Consider the following 24,642-nt stretch of genomic DNA (forward strand, 5'->3'; position numbering starts at 1 on the left):
TGTACAGCTGTTGGATTCCTGATAACCCATCTGTGTCTATTCTCACTGTTAGTGGAACAACAAAACACATCTGCACATATCATCACAGGGGCAACAACTTTCTGCACTAAAAAATTTTTTCTTTTAGCATTTATTTGGAAAACATTGTTAAAACTAAGGGTGCAAAGGTAGATCATCTACAGTCTTAAGCCTATATAATCTTAAAATACAGATTTAATTTTACTTTATTTAAAATAGGTCAATTTAAAACATTTACTTTTATTGTACCTATAACAATTTCAAAAGTAAAACTGCACCCTAGCTGGTTTCTCAATGGTTAGAGCGTCAGCCTGTGGACTGAAGGTTCCCGGGTTCAATTCTGATCAAGGGCACTTGCCATGGTTGCAGGCAGTTCCAGCCTTTTGCCTCATTACGTTTTGCCCATTAATCATTCAATACATCATTGAGCTGATAATACTGGAATCATGGAATATAGTTTTTGCAGTAGTGTAAACAGGCTACCAAGTAGACTTGAAACAATGTCAAATGAGGAATGGCTGAAAGATTTGGAAATATTTAATCATATTATTCTCCCTGGTACCAGTTTTAGGCACCAGTTTGTTTGTTTGTTTGTTTATTTAACAAACATGAATATTAAGAAACAGAAAGCAAAATGCTCATGTATTTGTGTTGTTGTTGTTGTTATTAATCCTCACCCAAGGACATTTTTCCATTGATTTTTAGAGAGTGGAAGGGAGACAGGGAGGGAGAGAGGGGGGGAAGGGAGGGAAGGAGATATATATATACACATACATACATGGAGAGAGAGAGAGAGAGATCAACTGGCTGCCTCCCACACACACCCTGACTGGGGCCAGGGATCGAACCTTCAACCCAGGTTTGCGCCCCTAACTGGGAATCAAACCCCAGATCCTTCAGTGCATGGGCAGACGCTCTAACCACTGAAAACACTGGCCAGGACAAGTGCTCATCTATATATATAAAACCTTAAGCAATCAGTTGACTGTTTGACCGGTCAACCATCTGACCGGTCGCTATGATGCGCACTGACCACCAGGAGGCAGATGATCAACACATGAACTGCCCCCTGGTGGTCAGTGCGCTCCCACAGCGGGAGCACTCCTCAGCTGACCGTGGGGCTTCAGACGCTGGGCGCACGGCTGGCAAGCGAGTGCAGCTGCGGTGGCACGAGCCTCTCCTGCCTCTGCACAGGAGGGCTGGGATAAGTGGGAGCAGCACAGCACCCAGCCCGGCTTGGGCTCCTCCCCGGCCACTTGCCACTTGGTGCAATACTACATCCCGTGGGAGATGTCGGACTGCCGGTTTCGACCCAATCCCCACGGCAGTCCGACATCCCCCAAGGGCCTGCAGGGATCAGGCAGAAACTGGCAGTCCAACATCCCCTATGGGGTCCCAGATTGTGTGAGAGTGCAGGCCAGGCTGAGGGACCCCACCAGTGCACAAATCCATATACCAGGCCTCTAGTATATTTTAAAGACAAAACAGATCTCAAATAAATCACTTGTTTGCAGCAGCCACTTGGGTCTATATATTCAGACCATTTGGAAGGAGGGGGTTATCAGTCTTCAGGGGACCTCCACAGAATGCACTGAAACTCCAAACATTTTGAGATTTTAAAATATTAATCTTTAGAATTCTTATTAAGGAATAAAGAGATGAGTGGCATTTCTCTGAATGAATAAAAAGCATTCTTCTTTCAACAAAGACTTACTAAAGACCTGCTAGCAGAACAACTCTAGAATCTGAGATTCGGCAATGAACAAGATGGTTATAGTTCTGTCTTAGAGAGCTTACATTCCAGAGAAGAATTACCCAATTAATTACTTAATTACAACTGTAATGAGTGATATGAAGGAAAAATACAGATGGCTGCACTTGATCTGAACCAAGTCAAGTGCAGGCTTTACTGAGAATATGGCTTTGAAGCTGAAACCTCAAAGAAGAAGAGGTATTTCCCAAAAGAAGTAGGTGGAAAATGGAGAGTTCTCCGAAAGGGGGAACAAAATGCAAGTGGCTCTCTGATATGAGTAATGTTTGTTTTAAGGAAATTACAGGACTTACCTGGTTCAAGTGCTTAGAGTGAAAAGGAAATCTATACAAGATAAGAATGGACAGTTAGGTGGGACCTGGTGAACTATATTACATATTTGAGACTTTACATCAACAACAGTAGAAACCTACTAGTTTTAACAAAAGAATGAGGAGATCATAAATGCATTTTTAAAAGATCACTTTGATCTTTTATGAAGAAAGGAAATGAAAGCACTAAAGTCTCTAGGGAAATAAGAATGGATTTATATACATAACTAGTGGCCCAGTACACAAAATTCATGCACATTAAACGGGAATTAATTAGAGAAAATATTTTAATAGTGCTATTTGCCCTTTCTCTATAATAGAAGTGTCAGAGATGAAAGAAAATTAGTAAATGGTATATGAAAATCTCCCTCTTGTCAGAGTCTGGGGCGCACCACAGGACCCAGAGCCAAGTCCCCGCCTACCTGCGTGTGCCTTGAAATCACGCGAAACCCAGACCCAGCTGGCCCCACCCCTGTCAAGCCCTGCAGGGCAGAGGGCGCAGCCTCAGGTCCCCCGGCCCCAGCGCGAGGGTGCAAGGGCATGACGACCATTTGCATATTAGTTCTTTATTATAAAGGATGGTGACTTTATCAGGGGTAGGTTAGTGGAATGGTGGGATCAGAACACAATGGGATAAGTAAAAGGAAAAGGAGGAAAGGGATACAAAAAATATAGCAGTTGACATATGGCTGTGAATAGAGAATACAGGACAAAAGCTTAAGATAGATGTGAAGTCCAGGAAAGATTTCCTAGTAAGTGGTTGACTAGTTAGTTAGCTTAAGATAGAACATATCTGCGTAAGTGCTTATGGGAAGAGGTGAACAGAGTGGGAGAGGTTGAAGATACAGGAAACAGAATAATTAACCAAGTTTCCTAAGTAATGATATAAGAGCTAATATTTGCATGGCTGGGTGGCTCAGTTGATGGGAGCATCATCCCATACACCAGGGGACTGTGGGTTCAATTCCCACTCAGGGCACATGCCTGGGTTTCAGGTTCGATCCCCAATCAGGGTGTGCATGGGAGATAGCCAATCAATGTTTCTCTTTTACATCAATGATTCTCTCTCTTTCCCTTCCTTTCTCTAAGTCAGTGAACATATCCTCGGGTAAGGATTTTTAAAAAAAAGAAAAGAAGAGCTAATATTTATTGAGCATGCACTATATATCAGGCACTATGCTGAACATTTATAATAACTTACTTCATTTAATCCTCACAACTACTCTATGAGGTACAATAGTAACTCTTATTCTTCTGCAAATGAGAAAACCAAATAGAATGATTAATAACTACATGGGTGAGTAGGCAAAGTGGGATCCAGACCACACACTCTCAGCACTATTGCCAGCACTTTAACTGTTCCACCATTCTGATTTGTGATGGGAGAAGTGGCATGAAGGAAAAGGAATCAAAATCTTCTTTCCAAAGTGATATGAGAGCTAAAGGAAAACAGGCTTGAAAAAATAAAAGGTTTCAAATCATCATTGTTGGGGAGAGGTTCCTGAACACAAGCTGGCTAGAGAAGCACAAAAAGATTATCTTGCAGTTTAGGAATCTAGTGATAGCAATAATCATGAATTTATAATGCCACAAATATACTATTTTGTAACTTCTTTTTCAGTGCTCAGCCACCTTGGTGTCAGCACAATGCAAACAGATAATTAGGTTCACAGGTGATTATTAATTACAAAGGAGAAAGGCACCTTTACAATGGAGAGAGATACAGCAGCTACCATATTAACCAACTGATGAAATACAGGACCACCAACAGCAAGACAAGCAGACATTATGTATCCCGGATATGATGCAATAAGCTATGAAGTACTCTTGCAAAAATGTAACATGAGACGGAGTGACTGGCGCAGGCGCAGGCGCAGGCACAGGCACATGGCCGACCTGGGAAACTGGGGTGGGGGTGGGGAGAAATTAGGGAAAAAAATGTAACATGAAACTAATTAGTAGGACAATCCCAGATAAATCATAAAAATCTAGAATATAGGACATTCTATAAGACAACTAGCCAGAACTCCAAAAAGGTCAATGTCATGGTTTAAAAAAAGGGAGAGGGAGGGAGGGAGGGAGGGAGGGAGGGAGGGAGGAAAATAAATCGGAGAGGCTGCTCTAAGATTAAGAGAATAATGAGGCATAATAACCAAAAAATATAATGCAAGAATGTTAATTTGATCCTAGATTTCAAAAATAAAACAAAAGGCATTTGGAGGACATTCATGGAATTCTGATTCTAGAATTAATATAAGATGACAATATGAAATCATAAATTTCTTCACAATTTATTGTGGCAATTATGTAAGAGAATACCTGGTTGTTATAAAATGCAGGCTGAAGTATTTAGAGGTAAGGTGTCAAGATGTCTGCAACTTTCAAATGGTTCAAAACAATGTGTAATAGAGGCTCAGTGCATGAAAATTCGTGCACTCGAGGGAGGGGTGTCCCTCAGCCCGGCCTGCGCCATCTCGCAGTCTGGGAGCCCTCACTCCTTACTGCCCACCTGCTCGCTGCTCCTTACTGCTCAGCACGCTGGTCCTTAGCACGGTCTTGGAGGCAGGAGAGGCTCCTGCCACCACCGCCGCGCTTGCCCAGTTTCTGGCTGAGTGGCACTCCCCCTGGAGGAGTGCACTGACCACCAGGGGGCAGCTCCTGCATTGAGTGACTGACCCCTGAGTTAGTGCATGTCATAGCAACCGGTCGTTTCGCCATTCGGTTGATTTACACATTATCCTTTTATTATATAGGATACGTAATATGCACTTACATAAATGTATGAAGAAATTAAGAGAAAGCAAATGTAGAAAAACATTAACAACTGGTGAAACTAGATTAAGGATATAATATTATGAGTATTTGTTATACTCGTCAAAATAATTCCATGTCTGAAATCCTGTACCATGAAAAGTATGAAATACTAGAGGCCCAGTGCATGAAACTCGTCCTGGGGGGGGGGTCCCTCAGCCCAGCCTGCACCCTCTCCAATCTGGGATCCCTCTCACAATCCAGGACTGCTGGCTCCCAAGTGCCCACCTACCTGCCTTCCTGATTGCCCCTAACCACTTCTGCCTGCCAGCCTGATCACCCCCTAACCACTCCTCTGCCAGCCTGATTGATGCCTAACTGCTCCCCTGCCAGCCCAATTGCCCCTAACTGCCCTCCCCTGCAAGCCTGGTCCCCCACAACTGCCCTCCCTTGCAGGCCTGGTCCCTCCCAACTGCCCTCCCTTGCTGGCCTGATCACCCACAACTGCCCTCCCTTGCAGGCCCAGTCCCTCCCAACTACCCTCCCCTGCTGGCCATCTTGTGGCAGCCATCTTGTGTCTACATGGGGGCAGCCATCTTGTGTGTTGGAGTGATAGCCAATTTGCATATTACTCTTTTATTAGATAGGATAGAGGCCTGGTGCACAGGTGGAGGCCGGCTGGTTTGCCCTGAAGGGTGTCTCGGATCAGGGTGGGGGTTCCCTTGGGATGTGAGGCAGCCTGGGCAAGGGGCCTGTGGTGGTTTGCAGGCCGGCCACACACCCCCAGCGACACAAGCAGAGGCGCTGGTATCTGGGATTTATTTATCTTCTATAATTGAAACTTTGTAGCCTTGAGTGTAGGCCAAGGCAGGCCAGGGCGGGCAGGAAGCTTGGCTTCCTCCATCGCCAGGGGCAAACCAAGCCTCCTGCTCTCTCCAGCTCCATGGCTGCCACCATTTTTGTTGGGATTTATTTATCTTCTATAATTGAAACTTTATAGCCTTGAGTGGAGGCCAGGGCCGGCCAGGGCGGGCAGGAAGCTTGGCTTCCTCCATCGCCGGGGGCAACCCAAGCCTCCAGCTCCGTGGCCGCCGCCATCTTGGTTGGTTAATTTGCATAATTGTTCCTGATTGGCTTGTGGGTGTGGCTTGTGGGCATAGTGGAGGTACAGTCAATTGCATGTTTCTCTTTTATTAGCTAGGATAGGAGAGAGTTATGCACAAAAACATACATTATGGTATTATTTATAAAGGCAACAGGCTAAAGCAACCATAAATAGCCAGCAATAGCAGAATAATTAAGTTAACCATGGAATATTAGTTTCTTAAAATCTTCTACTTTAAATTTTAAGGATAGCTGATTATCTCTGTATTTTCTGTTTTCTACTTGCCTTTATTTCTATTTTCTATACTAAGCAAGCACTATTTATATAAAGCCAAATGTCAACTAATTATTTTTATTAAAGACTGGTAAACATTTCAGGTTTACCTAACCAAAACCTATCAATCAACAAGTGAAATGAATATATATTCTTGGCATTCAGTAAATTAAGACTATTCTATTTTTCTTTAATCTTTAGTATTGAAAGTATTACGTATGTCCCCTTTTACCCCCATTGACCTCATCCAGCCAGCCCCTGACCCCCACCCCAAGGCTTCACCACCCTTTGTCTGTGTCCATGGATTATGCATACATGCATACAAGTTCTTTGGTTGATCTCATCCCTGCCACCCATCCTTCCTGCCTTCCCTCTGAGGTTCGACAGTCAATTCCGTGCTTCTGACTCTGGATCTATTTTGCTCAGCAATTCATTTTGTTCATTAGATTCCACATATGAATGAGATTATGTGACACTTATCCTTCTCTAACTGGCATATTTCACTTGGCATAATGCTCTCCAGATCCATCGATGCTGTTGCAAATGGTAAAAGTTATTTCCTTTTTACAGCTACATAGTATTTCATTGTGTAAATGTACCTCGGGTTTTTATTCACTCATCTGTTAATGGACTCTTGAGCTGTTTCCAATTCTTAACTATTATAAATTAGAAACCCAGTGCACGAAATTCGTGCACAGGGGGGTCCCCTCAACCCAGCCTGCACCCTCTCCAAGGGATCCCTTGGGGGATGTCCGACTCCCGGTTTAGGCCCGATCCCGGGGATCAAGCTTAAGACATCCCTCTCACAATCTTGGACGCTGGCTCCTAATCGTTCACCTGCCTGCCTGCCTGCCTGCCTGGTCACCCCTAACTGACCCCCCTGCCGGCCTGATCGCCCCTCACTGCCTCTGCTTGCTGGCCTGATTGTCCCTAACTTCCCCCTCCCTGCTGGCCTGGTTGTTCCTAACTGCCCGCCCCCCGCCGGCCCGGGCACCCTCAACTGCCCCCCTCTGCTGGCCTGGTCGCCCCCAACTGCCCCCACCCAGCTGGCCTGGTAGCCCCACACAGCCTACTTGTTCAGTCGTTTGGTTGTCCCTCACTAATCCTCCTGCTGGCCTGATCGCCGCACGCAGCCTGCTTGTTCAGTTGTTTGGTCATCACTCACTAACCCCCCTTCCGGCCTGGTCGTAGGCAGCCATCTTGTGAGGGCGTGAGAGTTAATTTACATATTACCTCTTTATTATATAGGATTATAAAGGATTGCGCTGCTATGAACATAGGGGTGCATATATTCTTTCTGATTGGTGTTTCTGACTTCTTGGGATACATCCCTAAAAGTTTAATCACTGTGTCAAAATGGGAGTTCCATTTTTAATTTTTTGAGAAAACTCCATACTACTTCCACAGTGGCAGCACCAGTCTACATCTGACCAGCAGTGTACTAGGGTTCTTTTTCTCCACATCTTCACCAGCACTTGTCATTTGTTGATTTCTTGATGATAGCCATTCTGACAGGTGTGAAGTGATACCTCATTGTCATTTAGATTTGCATCTCTCAGATGATTAGTGACTTTGAGCATTTTTTCATATGGCTCTTTGGCCTCCCGCACATCCACTTTGGACAAGTGTCTATTTAGGTCCTTTGCCCACTTTTTATTGGGATTGTTTGTCTTCCTTTGCTAAGTTGTATGAGTTCCCTGTATATTATGGAAATTAACCCTTTATCACATACATTATTGTCAAATATATTCTCCCATGTAGTGGGCTCGCATGTCATTTTGTTGGTGGTTCCTTTGCTGTGCAGAAGCTTTTTATTTTGATGTAGTCCCATTTGCTTATTTTCTCCTTAGTTTCCTTTCCCCTCAGAGATGTATTTGTAAACATATTGCTACAAGAGATGTCTGAGATCTTGTTGCCCATGGTTTCTCTTAAGGTTTTTATGGTTTCACATCTTACATTGAAATCTTTTATCCATTTTGAGTTTATTTTTGTGTATGGTGCAAGTTGGTGGTCTACTTTCATTTCTTTGCATGTATCTGTCCAATTTTCCCAACACCATTTATTGAAGAGACTTTCATGACTCTATTGTATACTCTTGCCTCCTTTGTGGAATATTACTTGAACCTAATGGCTAGGACTGATGATTGAGTTGTCTGTTCTGTTCCATTGGTCTACATGTCTGTTCTTTTGCCAGTACCAGGATGTTTTGATTATAGTGGCTTTGCAGCATAACTTGATATCTGGAATTGTGATCCCTCCCACTTTGTTCTTCTTTCTCAAGATTGCTGCAGCTATTTGGGGTCTTTTTTGGTTCCATATAAATTTTTGGAGTGTTTGTTCTAAATCTGTGAAATATGCCATTAGTATTTTAATAGGGATTATATTGAATCTATAGATTGCTTTGGGTAGTATGAATATTTTAATGATGTTGACTCTACCAATCCATGAACACAGTGTATTTTTTCACTTGTTTATATTTTCTTCTATCTCTTTTTTCAATGTCCTGTAGTTTTCTAAATATGGGCCTTTTACCTCCTTGATTAAGTTTATTCCTAAGTATCTTAATTTTTTGTTGTTGTTGCAATAATAAATGGGAATGCTTTTTTAGTTTCTCTTTCTGAGAGTTCATTATTAGTGGGTAAAAATGCCATAGATTTCTGGGTGTTAATTTTGTATCTTGCTACATTGCCAAATTCATTTATTAAATCTAGTAGTTTTGGGTGGGTTCAGGTTTTCTATGTACAATATCATGTCATCTGTGAATAATGAGAGTTTTACTTCTTCCTTTCCAATTTGGATGCCTTTTATGTTTTCTTCTTATCTGATAGCTATGGCTAGGACTTCCAGGATTAGGTTGAACAAGAGTGGTGAAAATAAGCATCCCTGTCTTGTTCCTGTTCTTAGGGGGAAGAGGTTTTAGTATTTGCCCATTGAGTATGATGTTGGCTGTAGGTTTGTCATTTATGGTTTTTATTATGTTGAGGTATGATCCCTCTATTCCCACTTTGCTGAGAGTTTTTATGGAAAATGGGTGTTGGGTTTTGTCAAATGTTTTTTTCTGCATCAATTGATATGGTCCTGTGATTTTTTTGTCTTACAGTCTATTTATATATCACATTTATTATTTTTAATATCTTTTTTATTGATTTCAGAGAGGTAGGGAGAGGCAGAGATAGAAACATCAATGTTGAGAGAGAATCATTGATTGGCTGTCTCCTGCATACCCACTACTGGGGATCAAGCCCACAATCTGAGTATGTGTCCTTGACCAGAATTGAACCCGGGACCCTTCAGTCTACAGGCCAATGTTCCATCTGAGCCAAATGGGCTAAGGCTATCACATTTATTGATTTGCAAATATGGTACCAGCCTTGCATTCCCGGAATAAATCCTACTTGGTCATGGTGTATGATCTTTTTAATGTATTGCTAAATCCGATTTGCTAACATTTTATTGAATATTTTAGTGCCTTTGTTCACCTGGGATATCAGCCTGTAATTTTCTCTCTTTGTAGTGCCTTTACCTAGTTCTGGACTTAGGGTAATGCTGGTCTCATAAAAAGAGCTTGGAAGTGTTCCTTCCTCTTGAATTTTTTGGAGTAGTTTGAGGAAAATATATGTTAGTTCTTCTTTAAATGTTTGGTAAAACTCCCCTGTGAAGCCATCCGAACTAGGGCTTTTGTTTGCTGGGAATTTTTTTGATTTGTTTTGTTTTGTTTTTGTTTGTTCATTTTGAGTTTTTTTTTTTATTATTGCTTCTATTCATCAGTTGTTACTGGACTATTCATGTTTTCTGATTCTTCCTTACTGAGTTTTGGAAGATTGTATTTTTCCCAGAATATTTCCATTTCATCCAGGTTGTCCAGTTTGTTAGAATATATTCATTCATAGTATTTTTTAATATATTTTATTGATGTTTTTACAGAAAGAGGAAGGGAGAGGGATAGAGAGTCAGAAACATCGATGAGAGAGAAAGATCAATCAGCTGCCTCCTGCACACCCCCTACTGGGGATGTGCCCACAACCAAGGTACATGCCCTTGACCGGATTCAAACCTGGGACCCTTCAGTCCACAGGCCAACACTCTATCCACTGCGCCAAACCGGTCAGGGCTCATAGCATTTTTTTTACAATCCTTTGTATTTCTGTGAGGTCAGTTGTTACTTCACCTCTTTCATTTCTGATTTTGTTTATTTGGGTCCTCTCTGTTTCTTCATGAGTCTGGCTAGAGGTTCATCAATCTTGTTTATCTTCAAAGAACCAGCTCTGGGTTTTAATGATCTTTTGTATTGCTTTTTTAGTCTTTATGTTATTTACTTTAATCATTTTTATTTCCTTTCTTCTACTTACCCGGGGCTTTTTGTGTTGTTTCCTTTCTAATTCTTTAATTTTTAGGGTTAGATAATTTACTAGAAGTTTTTCTTGTTTCTGAGGTAGGCCTGTAGTGCTATGAACACTCCTCTCAGGACTGCTTTGACTGTGTTCTAAAGATTTGGGGTTGTTGTGTGCTCATTTTCATTTGTTTCCAGAAAGTTTTTTAATTCTTTCTTGATCTCTTTGGTAGCTCATCCATTAATAACATGCTATTTAGCCTCCATGTGTTTGAATGTTTCTGAGTATTTTTATTGTAGTTGATTTCTAATAGCATGCCATTATAAGCCAAGAAGGTGCTTGAAATGACTTTTTTTTTCTCCATGATTTTATTATTATAAATATATGGTAAAAATGAACAAAAACTAGCCAATCAGAATACATGAAATGATAGCATGTGTACTAGGCAAGTCCAGGACAGGGCAGTCTGCATCCTGTCCTTCAGAGTACTGGCACCAATGCCAATGGCGAGAGGCCAGGTTGTTGGTGGGTGATGAGGGTGAGGAGAGGGAAACAGCCAGCCTGTGTGTGTGTGCACATGTGTAACCATGAGCATGCCAGTGGGCGGGTGGGGAGGGGAGACAGGGAGCCAAGTGGCTGAGGAAGGTGGCCTGAGCGTGGCCAAGAGCTGCACATAAGGCAGCACTCTGCTCACAGCCCACTGGAGAGAGAACAAAAACCCTATTGGACAAAGCCACCAGCTGTGTGGAAGCTCTGTGGACAGCTGCTGGCCACCCTGGAACCATCATCCTCAGAAAGTGAGCTCCTCTGCATCCCCCAATCCAAGGCCCAAAAGTGTTGGCTCCCTGGGGAGCAGCACAGACCCACCCACCCACCAGGCCAAGGTCCCTGCTTGGGTAGCCTGTGCCCTGCTGTGCCAGGGCTATATACCCGCTCTGCTTTTCTAATGCCCAGGTGGTTTATCTTAAGAAAAAGATGAAACCACTTCAAGTGGGACCCTTCACATGAGCCCCAGACAGAACAAATCAAAGAGAAACACAAAGTGACATTTAAATGGCACAGAGGGAGCAGAGAAGTTGCTCAGGTCCCTCCCGGGTGGGCGGACAAGCTGAGAGGAAGCCCCTCCACCTGGAGGGGGTCTGAGGACGTGTGCAAACCGACCTCTGAGAGGTGCAGGAACTGGAGAGGGGCCACTAGACCAACTGCGGCCAACAGACTGTGCACCTGCACATATGCCCCGGGAAGACCCAGACCCAAAACCAGATCCGGGCATCAAGTGCAGAAACCCAGGCTGCGCAGAGGCAGGGCGTAGGGAAGGGCTGAGCTATAGGAGACAGCCCTGCACCAAAGGGCCTGAGCGAGCGAAGCAATAGAGGACACAAAGCAGCAGTGCCAGGCAGGCCACGCACAGAGGGGAAGGGCGCAGGCACTGTTTCCTTCACTGACTGTGACTCGGACCCCCCTTCCTTTCCTTCCCCAACAAGCCCCCCAGTAATACCTCCTGTGAAGACAGTACTTCATCCACGGATCAATTCTCTCCTACCAGTTTGCTTAGTTCTCAGGGTATCAACCCCTCCACTGGCTGGGACCTGTGGGTGGCCGGCCTCCAGCCTCCAGCCCCAGCCACGCAGCCAACAAGGCATTTAGGGGAACCCCAGAGCTCAGTGCCTGAGATAGAAAGGGGCTCTCCTTCATCTTGTACCATTTAAATATAGATAGCACAGAATAAAAGGATTTTTCAGAGGGGACAGACAGTCCACTGTGCTCTTCAATCAAGGGTCACAGGGCCCCTTGGAGCGGTGGCTATAAAGGGTGTGCAGATAGGAGAGGCCAGGGACAGCCCCTTGGCAAAGTCTGGGGAGCTGAGGGTTCCGTGCTGCCGGCCTAACCAGGCTCTCAGAGTTGAGTCAGTCAGTGGCTTCCATGTCAGGATGGGGGCCAACAAACAGGCTACATGGGGCCAGTGGTGAGGAGGCTACCGGCGTCTCCTGGAGGTGGGCCTTCCAGCTTACTCTTCTATGCCAACAGAACAGAAGTCGGGCCCTGAGCAGGAAGGTAGATGTCAGTAGGTGGGCCAGGCTGCCATCCTGGAGGACGTTCTCAGTGGAGGGTATATGGCTCCCTTGCTTTAGCGATGACCTCCGCTGTGAGGAAACTCTCTGGGGAGCTGCTCAGCACCAGCCCAGCCCCACTCAGCAGGAGAGGGGCGTCCAAGTTCTGGGAGAGATTCTCCTCATCCTCTTAGTGAATGGGGGATGATGGGAACGGAAGGGTGCTGTCTGGGGATTTGCTCCTTGGCCTGCCCTTCTGATGGCTGCTTTCCATGATGCAATCAAGCCCAGCAAGTAGGCAGCAGACCTGGGACAGGCCATCCGAGACACCCGAGTAGGTGATCTCTTCATAAAGGGGGTCTGAGGGGAGGGCTGGGGGGATAACCCGGAGGCCGTTGAACGCCTCAGAGAGATGGGCTCATAGCCCGGTGGGATGCTGTCCAAGCTAAAGTGCTCATCGTAGCCCACACTCTGGGTCCGAATGGGGCTTAAGGAGAACGGGGACAGGGCTCCTGGCTTCTTCCTCACTGCCCAGATCTGCAAAAGGGCCCAGAAAGGCAGGCAGCCAATGTGGCAGTTGCTGGCCAGGCAGCGCAGGAGTTGCACAGACACAGGTGGTAGCAGGGCAGGATCAGCATGTCCCGCAGGTCTCATATATGAGTCATGTTTTTTTATCCATTCAGCTACCCTGTGTCTTTTTATTGGAGCATTTAAGCCATTGGGGCACACCACACACTCACTGCTGTTGTCACTGTTCTCGTCCAAAGGCTTCATCTCCTGGTTGTTCTTGTTCTCGATGCTGTAGATCTCCTGCAGCAGGTAGATGACCCGGTCTACAATTTGCTTCTGCTTCGAGGCTTCACAGAGAAACTGCCATCAACATGCTTTTCAAAGGCAGCCAACAGCACGTGGGCATGGCCAGTCACCTCAACATCTCCTTCGTCCACCACGGCCTGGATGACCACTGGAAACACTCCCCGGTCCAGGTCAAAGTTCAGCTCATGGTCCTTCTACTCTGAGAAGTCAATCTTGAAGGAGGGCAGGAAGAATTGCTGGCTCACCCCCCTCTTATACTGGACAGTCTCGGACTGCAGGGTAGGGCCCCGGGGGCTGTACACAGCCATCCCGCTGAGAAACTCCTCCACTGCCTAGCAGAAGATGGTGATGGCCACCCGGACATCGGCATCGAAGGTGAACTCCAGGCAGTAGAGGACATGGGGCTTCTTGCTGTCCTCGGTGGGGCTGTTGGCACCATCTTTGTACCTTACGAGCCGGATCAAGTCCTTTTGGATGTTCACTAGGTTCCTTAACATCTTCACTGGTTCATGGGGAGCAGGGGTGACATAAGGAACTGGACTGGGTGATTGCCCAGGAAGTTCAGATCCAGGTTTCCTCCAAAGAGATAACCTTTAGGGTGGGGATGTGTCAAACTTCTCACCTCCCATGAAAAAGTGTGTAGCTAAGTAGTTTCCGCACTTTGGGAGATAGCAATAGGCCGAGTTTGCCTGAAAGTCGATGTCCTCCACGCCCACAATGCGTTGGCTCAGGATGGAGCCCATGGTGCACAGCGGGCCAGGCCGTGCCAGGCCAGCCAGGACCCAGTGGGACAGGGGCGGCAGCAGCGGCATCTTCACACACACATGGTCTGGACTAGGCCACACGGATGCCAGCCTATGGCCACTTGATATTATTTCAATCTTCTTGAACTTGTAGAGACTTCATTTTGGTCCTAACATGTGATCTATCTTTGAAAATGCCCCATGTGCACTTGAGAAGAACATATATTCTGTAGCTTTGGGTTGAAATGTCTGTAAAAGTCAATTAATTCCATCTGATCTAGTGTGTCATTTAGAGTCACTGTTTCCTTGTTGAATTTTTTGTCTAGAAGATCTATCCAGGGATGTCGGTGGGGTGTTAAAGTCTCCTACTATGGTTGTATTACTGTCTAATTCTCCCTTAAAATCTTCCATAAGTTTTTTTTTAATATATTTGTATGCTCCTATATTGTGTGCATATATGTTTACCAGTTATATCCTCTTGTTGTATCAATCCCTTTAGTATTATGAAGTGTGCAGAAAGGGCTCTTTGACCTCTCTCTGTGCGGTGATCAATTTGGGGCCCCACGATCGATCACCCCACAGAGATAGGCCCAGGCCACCAGCCAACGACGCTATAGTTGGTGTACAGAGCTGGCCAGCGATCGCCCCACAGAGGGAGGCCCATACCAGCCAAGCAATCGCACCCACACCTGTTACCCACAGAGGGAGGTGACCAGTGGGGGGTGGTGAGATCCAGTGCCACACAGATGGCAAGCAGTGTCACGGCGGGGGCTGGACCAGCTGCTTGCAGCTGGAGGAAGGAAAGCCCCAGTAGTCCTAATTGCCAGGGAGGCCTAGGGACCCTACCCGAGGGGTTCCGGATTGCGAGAGGCGTAGGCCAGGTGAGGGACCCCACACACACAAATTTTGTGCACCGGGCCTCTAGTATTAAATAAAATGTGTATGCTGCCCTGGCCAGTTTTGTTTAGTGACTAAAGCATTGGCCCATGGACTGAAGAGTCACAGGTTTGATTCTCAGTCAAGGGCATGTACCTCGATTGCAGGTTTGATTCCCATCCTTGGTCAGGGGGCATGTGGAAGGCAATTAATCGATGTGTGTGTGTGTGTGTGTCTCTCTCTCATCAATGTTTCTCTCTCTCCTCCACCTCCTCCTCTTGCTTCTCCTCTTCCCCCCACCTCCTTCCTTCCCTCCCTCCCTCCCACTCTCTTTGAGAATCAATGGAAAAAATATCCTTGGATGAGGATTAAAAAAGTGTATGTTTTTTTCCTGTTAATCTGTCTTCTATCAGTTTAATTCTCAGGCCCAGCCATGGAACCTAAGAGGGTAGAGGAAAAGTTTTTTCTATGCAACAGACAAAATAAGGTATAATTTACATATATTATATCTGTATCCTATCTAATAAAAGAGTAATATGCAAATTAACCATCACTCTGCTGCACCCACAAGCCGCACCCACCAGCCAATCAGGAGCGAGTGTGCAAATTAACCCCAACCAAGATGGCTGTGGCCACGGAGTGAGCAGGAGGGAGGCTTGGGTTTCCCCAGCGATGGAGGAAGCCAAGCTTTGTGCACACCCTGGCCGACCCAGGCCTCCACTCAAGGCTACAAAGTTTCAATTATAGAAGATAAATAAATCCCAACAAAAATGGTGGGAGCCACGGAGCTGGAGAGAGCAGGAGGCTTGGGTTGCCCTTGGCGATGGAGGAAGCCAAGCTTCCCACCTACCCTGGCCAGCCCTGGCCTTCACTCAAGGCTACAAAGTTTCAATTACAGAAGATAAATAAATCCCAATAAAAAAGGCGGGAGCCACGGAGCTGGAGAGAGCAAGAGGCTTGAGTTGCCCCCAGCAATGGAGGAAGCCAAGCTTCCCGCACACCCTGGATGGCCCTGGACTCCACACAAGGCTACAAAGTTTCAATTATAGAAGATAAATAAATCCCAGATACCAGGGCATCCGCTTGGGTCGCCCGGGGGCGTGGCTGGCCTGCAAACCACCACAGGTCCCTTTCCCAGGCCACCCCACGCCCCAAGGGAACCCCCACCCTGATACGGGACACCCTTCAGGGCAAACCAGCTGTCCCCCACCTGTGCACCAGGCCTCTAATAAAAGAGTAATGTGCAAATTGACCGTCACTCCAACGCACAAGATGGCTGCCGCCATGTAGGCAGAAGATGGCCATCACAAGATGGCCATCAGGGGAGGGCAGTTGGGAGGGACCAGGCCTGCAAGGGAGGAAAGTTGTGGGCAATCAGGCCAGCAGGGGAGGGCAGTTTGGAGGTACCAGGCCTGCAAGGGAGGGCAGTTGGGGGCAATCAAGCCTGCAGGGGAGGGCAGTTAGGGGTGACAAGGCCGGCAGAGGAGGGAAGTTGGGGGGGACCCATGCCTGCAGGGGAGGGCAGTTAGGGGCAAACAGGCTGGCAGGGGAGCAGTTAGGCATCAATCAGGCTGGCAGGGGAGTGGTTAGGGGGTGATCAGCTGGCAGGCAGAAGCGGTTAGGGGCAATCAGGAAGGCAGGCAGGCGAGCAGTTGGGAGCCAGCAGTCCTGGATTGTGAGAGGGATGTCCGACTGCCCGTTTAGGCCCAATCCTACCGGGCAGTCGGACATCCTTCGAGGGGTCCCAGATTAGACAGGGTGCAGGCTAGGCTGAGGGACACACACACCTCCATGCACGAATTTCATGCTCTGGGCCTCTAGCTTTCATATACTAGAATAGAACTCAGCAATAAAGAGAAATAAACTACTGATATGCCCAACAGTAAGGACAAATCTCCAAAGCATGCTCAGTGAAAGAAGCCAGATACAAAAAGAATATACATACTATGTTTTTATATATTGGAAACTCTAGGAAGACAAACCTAATTGTGGTAACAGACATCATATTAGTGACTGCCTGAGGTTGGAAGTGATTGGGTTGGGGGAGAAGTGGGAAAGGGCAGATGAAAAGTATTTAACATAATAGATATTCCATAGATTGTGATGGTGGTACTATGGATGTGCTAATTTGTTAAAATTCATCAAAATATACACACAAAATACATATATTTTATTATATGTAAATTATACATCAATAAAGGTAATTAAAAGTCATTAGGAACATGTAAAAATATTATTACCTAAAGAAAACAAATCTACCTTATTACTTTTCTTCATCAAAGCCAAATCACAAATTATCAAATGACTAACATTTTTATTAATTTATACAAGTACATATTGCTAAAATTTGGGTTGAAAAATTCATTAGAATAATTTCAGGGGCTCTAAAAAATAATCATTACTATAGTCTGCCTTGGACACTATCTTCTCAGTACAGGAATTTGTTACCTGGCAACTGACCAAATGTGTTAGCAAGCATCTTTTGAATGAGAAAGGTACTGTAGCTGATTCTGTGAATTTAAAACACTGATACTTAACCCATAGGAATACTTGCTTTGGACTTTAAGTCAAGTGAATACTTTTAATCAATAATGCATATAGTTAACAGAATAAATTGCATACCTCTGTCTTAGTTCCTTTTTATCATGTCTTAGTACTCTCGCTATAATAAAAATACCGTAGACTGGTTGGCTTAACAACAAACATGTGCACCTCACAATTCTGGAAGGTAGGGAGTCCAAGATCAAGGATCGGCCAATTCAGTGTATGGTGAAAGCCTATTTTCTGGTCCATAAACAACCATCTTCTCGCTGTGTCCTCACATGGCAAAAGGGATAAGAAAGATCTCCGGAGTATCTTTTCTTTTCTTTTTTTTTTTTTTTTTGTATATTTCTTTATTGATTTCAGAGAGAATGGGAGAGGGAGAGAGATAGAAACATCATTGATTGGCTGCCTCCTGCACGTCCCCTACTAGGGATGGAGCCTGCAACGCAGGCATGTGCCCTTGGCCGCAATCAAACCCAGGACCCTTCAGTCCGAAGGCCAAAGCTCTCTCTACTGAGCCAAACCAGCTAAGGCTGGAGTCTCTTTTCGTAGGGCATAAATCCCATTCATAAAGGCTCCACCCTCATGACCTAATCACCTCCCAAAGGCCCCATTTCCTAATACCATCACATTGAGGATTGGGATTTTAAAATATGAATTTGGGGGGAAGATAGGGGATGACACAAACATTCAGTCCACAACACATACTTAATTTCAGCCCTACTATACTTCAAGTTTCTTTATCACCTATTGAATATATTTTTCCTTTGAAGCTGCTATTAGTACCCATTTCCATTGTATTTCACTTGCATCCAGCACCAGCTTCATGCAATCTGAACAGTATAAAGGGCCCTGAGCTCAAAGCCCCACACTTGTTTTAAAGGTCTCCTGTTGCTATTTTGAAATTCGTAATTTTGTCTTTGAACTTGTGTTTTGTAAGTAAAATTCATAGGACAAAGAGGCATTCACATGAGCAGAGAAGATATTCATAATATGTATATCCACCATTCCCAGCTGCCCCATTCACATATAGTACTTGAGATGTCCATGAGGAGAAAATTCTGGTGGACTCATCATGTGTGAGAGTTTTGTGAGGTTCAAAGTGAGAACAAGACAAGCAGAGACACTGAAAGTCCTAAAAGGCTACGTATTTCATTTGAACCATTAAATGGTTCCAACACACACAAAAGTAATACCAGCCTATGAAACACAAATAACCAAGGTACTCTACTATACCCATTCTCACCTGTGTTAATTCCTGGTATTGGGCAACTACTTACACTGAAATGATGACACTACAGGAAAGGGAATGACAGGGCAACTCTGGGTTCTTTTACTTTCAGTTATTCCTTAGACATCACTATGCTAAAGGTACAGAGTATTGATGAAATGTGGAGGTACCAAAAGTAAAATGAGCCTAGCCAGCGTGGCTCAGTGGTTCAGCATCGACCTATGAAAGTCATGGTTTGATTCCCAGTCAAGACACATGCCCAGGTTGTGGGCTCATTCCCCACCCAGTAGGGGCCATGCAGGAGGCGGCCAATCAATGATTCTCTCTCATCATTGATGTTTCTATCTCTCTTTTCTTCTCCTTTCCTCAATGAAATCAATAAAAATATTTATTTTTTAAAGTCAATCAAACAAGAGAGTAATGTAGAAAAGGAGGGACAAAACAGCTCTAAGGCATATAAAATAAAGCAATGACAGAAATAAGTCACTCCTTATCAATAATCACCTTTTTTGTGCAGTTTTATAACTTTATTGGACAATCAGCAGTTAGTTCTCATCCACATCAATTGGTTGTACATTTTTGAAAGCGGTGCCAGGTACATAGGTGACCAATGTATAGAATTTGTTTGGTGAATCTTCATCCTATTACATTTTCTAGACAACTGTACCTGTATACAGTATGAAATATTCCTTATTCCTTTGGCCCAGACAGCTTTGTTCAGCCTGGTGTCAATGCATACATCTGCAGTTCCCATCTCGTTCCTGGAAAATTTCCAGATCTCCTTGAGTGCCCAAAGGACACGCTTTTTGAAAGCCACTGAATGGATACACTAGTGAGTGTTGGTATATTCTCTGGTCACTACCTCGGTCATAACAGAACAGCCCCTCTTCTTCTCGCCACCCTTCTCTGCAGTAGCCATTCTGCTTGACCCAAGTTGAAAATCTAATTACTATAAAAGAAAAACAAAGTTGGGAGAGAAACCAAGATGGCAGCATAGGTGAACACCTAAACTGCTGCCTCGCACAACAATTTCAAAACTACAACTAAAAAACAAAACAGACATCATCCAGAACCACAGGAAGGCTGGCTGAGTGGAAATTCTATAAATAGAAGGAAAGAGAAAAGCACATTGAGACTCACAGGAGCTGCAGAAGGCAGAGGTACGGAGGCGCGCACGCAGAGAGGGCTGGCAACTGAGTACGTGGCTGGCTTTCTAAATCGGGAGTAAGACAAAAGCTCCCGACTGCTCTGAACTCCAGTTCCAGGCAAGAATCTGGGGACCCAGACTCATATGGGGAGAAACTGGACTGTCTGGCAGTGGGCGGAACTCGAGGGCAGCTTTCTCTCAGAGGTGCTTGCAGTGATTACTGCAGGACACTGAGACCCAGGGGCCTCTTAGGTCAGGGCTGATGGGAAGCCACTGCTGTTTGCTCTGCCCTGAGATCCTGCCCCATGAAGCCATTGTAGTTTGCTCCACCCTAAGACTCCACCCCATCCAAGCTGAGCGCAGAGGCTTTTGCATATGAATGGCCTGGTCCTTTGAATTCTAAACTTACCTAATAAACTGCAGCTGAGTCAGTGAGACCCAGAACATCCAAAAGAAGGCCCAAGGCCCCACAGCAGCTTGCATTGCTTCACAGCTGGGCCTCATCTGGGCACCTCCAAAACCCAAACAAGAAGAGGAATCTGCAGATCTCTCCATAGCTCCTGCTGGGTGGCCTCAGGCAGAGGCTAAATTAGCACCTCCTTGGAGATCCAAGAGCCAGTGTACCCAGGGGTCAGAATGGGACCATCCAGATTACAACTCCTCAGATCCATAAGGGACACACTCAGGGGGCAGACTCAGTGAGCGCCAAAGCCCCACTGAAGCAAGTACTGCTCCATAAGGGTGTCACAGCACAGAAGGTCTCCCATTGTAGACACAACTGGTCCTCACAGCCAATTGGCCTGGAGGTCAATTCCTCACAGTAATACCAACAACAATCAAGACTTAACTACAACAAGACTGCACACACAGCACACAAAGGGGTGCACCACGAGTGTCCACCTCAGGTAACTAGGGAGGCTGAGCCACTGGGCCCTATAGGACACCTAGCACACAAAGCCACTCTATCAACACAGGGAAGCAGCCAAAATGCAGAGACAAAGAAACAGATCACAAATGAATGAAATGGAGGAAAGCAAACAACTGAATATAGAATTCAAAACCACAATTATAAGGTTTTTCAAGAATTTTCTAGAAAAGGCCAATAAATTTAGCCAGACCCTCGAGGATATGAAAAAGGACCAACAAAAAATTAAGCATACACTGACTGAAATAAAAAATAATATACAGAGATCCAACAGCAGACTAGAGGATCACAAGAATCAAGTCAAAGATTTAAAATACAAAGAAGCAAAAACACCCAACTGGAAAAGAAAAAAGAATCCAAAAATATGAAGATAGTGTAAGGAGCTTCTGGGACAACTTCAAGCGTACCAATATCTGAATTATAAGGGTGCCAGAAGAAGAGAGAGGGCAAGATACTGAAAATCTATTTGAAGAAATAATGACAGAAAACTTCCCCTACCTGGTGAAAGAAATAGACTTAAAAGTCCAAGAAGCGCAGAGAACCCCAAACAAAAGGAATCCAAAGAGGACCACACCAAGACACATCATAATTAAAATGCCAAGGGCAAAAGACAAAGAGAGAATCTTAAAAGCAGCAAGAGAAAAACAGTTAGTTACCTACAAGGAAGTAACCATATGACTGTCAGCTGATTTCTCAACAGAAACTATGCAGGCCAGAAGGGAGTGGCAAGAAATATTCAAAGTGATGAATATCAAGAACCTACAACCAAGATTACCCAGCAAAGCTATCATTTAGAATTGAAGGTCAGATAAAGAGCTTCACAGATAAGAAAAATCAAAAGGAGTTTATCACCACCAAACCACTATTATATGAAATGCTGAAGGGTATTCTTTAAGAAGAGAAAGAAGAAGAAAAAGGTAACAATAAAAATTATGAACAACAAAGTGACAACAAATACATATCAACAAGTGAATCTAAAAATCAAGTGAATAAAAAATCTGATGAACAGAATAAACTGGTGAATATAATAGAATCAGGGGCATAGAAAGGGAGTGGATTGACAATTTTCGGGGAGAAAGAGGGTGTGGGGGTGCAGGAAGAGACTGGACAAAAAAATCGTACCACTATGGACGAGGACAGTGGGGGAGGTAAGGGAAGGGGTGGGGTGGGAACCGGGTGGAGGGGAACTATGGGGGGAAAAAAGAGGAACAATTGTAATAATCTGAACAATAAAGATTTATTCAAAAAATATATTTTTTAAGTTAAAAAAAAACACTCAACAAACTAAGAACAGAAGGAAACTACTTAAACATAATGAAAGCCATGTATGAAAAACTCAGTGAACATCATACTTAATAGTAAAAGACTGAAATCTTTTCTTCTAAAATCAAAAATATGAAACAGCCCTGGCCAATTTGGCTCAGTGGATGGAGCATCAGCCTGTGGACTAAAGAGTCCCAGGTTCGATTCTGACCAAGGGCACGTGCTCATGTTGTGGGCTTGATCCCTGGTTGGGGGCATGCAGGAGGCAGCCAACCAGTGATTCTCTCTCATCATTGATGTTTCTCTCTCTCTCCCTCCCTCTCCCTTCCTCTCTGAAAACAATAAAAATATTTTTTTAAATATGAAACAATGCCCACTTTTATCATTTTTATTCAACACAGTACCTCAGGATGTTACTTTATTTGGAAACTAGAGGCCTGGTGCACAAAATTCATGCACTGGGGAGGGTGTACCTCAGCCCAGCCTGCACCCTCTCCAATCTGGGACCCCTTGTGGGATGTCCCCGTAGGATCGGGCCTAAACCTGCAGTAAGACATCCCTCTCACAATCCGGGACCACTGGCTCCTAACCGTTCGCCTGCCTGTCTGATTGTCCCCTAACTGCTCCTCTGCCGGCCTGATTGCCCTTAACTACCCTCTCCTACTGGCCTGATCACCCCCAAGGCTTTTATTAGTATAGATATGATCCTTCACAGAAAATTTTACTAACCCTGCTTTACAATAAGGGTTTGACGATTGAATCATTGGGACCAGACACCAAGATTTCCTTTCTTTGAATAGTGGAGGGAATAATTATCTTGTCTTTAAGTTGCCCTGAAATTAAAATGAGATAATGACTTAGAAAAGTATAAAAGCACCATATAAAGACAACTGTCTTTTTCATGTACTGAAAAGACAATAAAGTGGTAAAATGATAAACACTATTTTTATTCTCCCCTTCCTTCCTTTACAGCATTTATTTAAACTTTGAAATTTATAAAAATTTCACTCCAATTTTCATTTCTTTACATTCAACATTATTTTGTATTGGTTTCAGGTTTTATATTAGTTACAGAATAGTGGTTAGACAATCATATACTTTACAAAGTGTTCCCCTGATATTTCTAGTACCCACCTGGCATCATACCATCATTACAACACTACTGACTATATTCCCTATTTAAGTGACAATGGGTTTATAGGTTCCTTCCAGTCTTTCTTTTGTGTTCACCTTTCCTTTTCTTTCTCACTTCTTCCCTCATTTTCCTTATATAGTATCTCAATTGGCCATCAAAGCTCAGTGAAGGCATTGGGACACACCGGTTAGCACTGGGAGCTTCTCTGAATCACGTCAGTCAGTCCGGTACCCTGCAGTGCAGCACCCCTCCACTGAGGTGGCTCCACCCCTCAAACCCCGCTTCAGGGCTGCGGGTCCTTGCCCCTCCGCCCCAGTGTCCTTCCATGCCCCTTGATCCCTGGCCGGGCCCACTCGCGTCTTGGGGTCACTGCAGAACCTCTCTCTCTGCAGGCGAGGTAGATCCCTGCCCGCTGGTCCCCTGCCCCAGCCCGAGCCCCCCCTGGTACACCCCGCCTCGCCAGGTTTTTGCCTTTGATCTATGGCATTGGTGACTGCACACTCCCAGCAAGCCTGGTACCCAGAGGGGCACAGGGTCAGTTCTTTGCCCAGAATGCTAGAGGTTGCAGTAGCATTTGCAGATGTCGCCCAGAGCCTGCTGGCGAAGGCAGCGCCTGTGTGGGGTGCCTCATAGAGGAATGGTGAGGCACTTCTCTGCGCCCCTTGGAACACCCGCCTCCTGGCCAGCAGCTTTGCCAAAGCTGTGGCACTCTCCCTGGAGCCGCCCCTCAGGCAGCCCTGCTGTCGGGCCTCGTGCCTCTTCTTCCTCATTCGGCCTCCATCCATCCCTCTCTCCTGCAGTGCTTGCGCTCCAGGCCCGAAAGAAAAGGACCAAGACCAAGAAGGACAAAGCCCAAAGGAAGTGAGTCTTGAACCCCCACATCTCATTCTCTGGATTTCCTCCCGCACCTCCTCTGTGTCACATCTTGAACAGGCACCCTGTAGCCCAGCCACATGGCCACTGGGCTGCCTGGTAGAGTCGCTCTCCGTGAAGCTGTGAATCTGTGGCCAGAGGCCCTGTCTGGGTCTCAGCAACCCCATGCCTGCGATGTTCCCGGGGCCCCACGGGAGTGGCTAGGTGGGCCGGCCATGCCACCCCGGGTCAGCAATTTTCCCGGAGCCCCATGGGAGTGGCTACGCGGGCTGGCCATGCCACCCCTGTGCTGCGATGTTTCTGGGGCCCCACAGGAGTGGCTAAACAGGTCCAGCCGCTCCTCCCTGGGGTGGCGATGTTCCCAGGGCCACACAGGCGTGGCTAGGTGGGCCCACTGCCCCTCCCAGGGCCTGCGATGGACCCGGACCCCGCAGGTGGCGTCTGGCGCTGCCCACCCCGCCTCCAAGGGTTCCGATGG

General features: G+C 45.5%; 1 protein-coding gene and 1 pseudogene across 1 annotated transcript in view; both read right to left on the bottom strand.

Moving 5' to 3' along the window:
* The window catches only part of SENP7 (SUMO specific peptidase 7), a 163,987-nt gene that overhangs the window by 99,802 nt on the left and 39,543 nt on the right, over positions 1–24,642 (bottom strand). The window lies entirely within an intron of this gene.
* Positions 12,569–14,170, bottom strand: LOC129148611 (E3 ubiquitin-protein ligase MGRN1-like; annotated as a pseudogene).

Source organism: Eptesicus fuscus, chromosome 3, assembly GCF_027574615.1.
Source record: "Eptesicus fuscus isolate TK198812 chromosome 3, DD_ASM_mEF_20220401, whole genome shotgun sequence".
Lineage (NCBI taxonomy): Eukaryota > Metazoa > Chordata > Mammalia > Chiroptera > Vespertilionidae > Eptesicus > Eptesicus fuscus.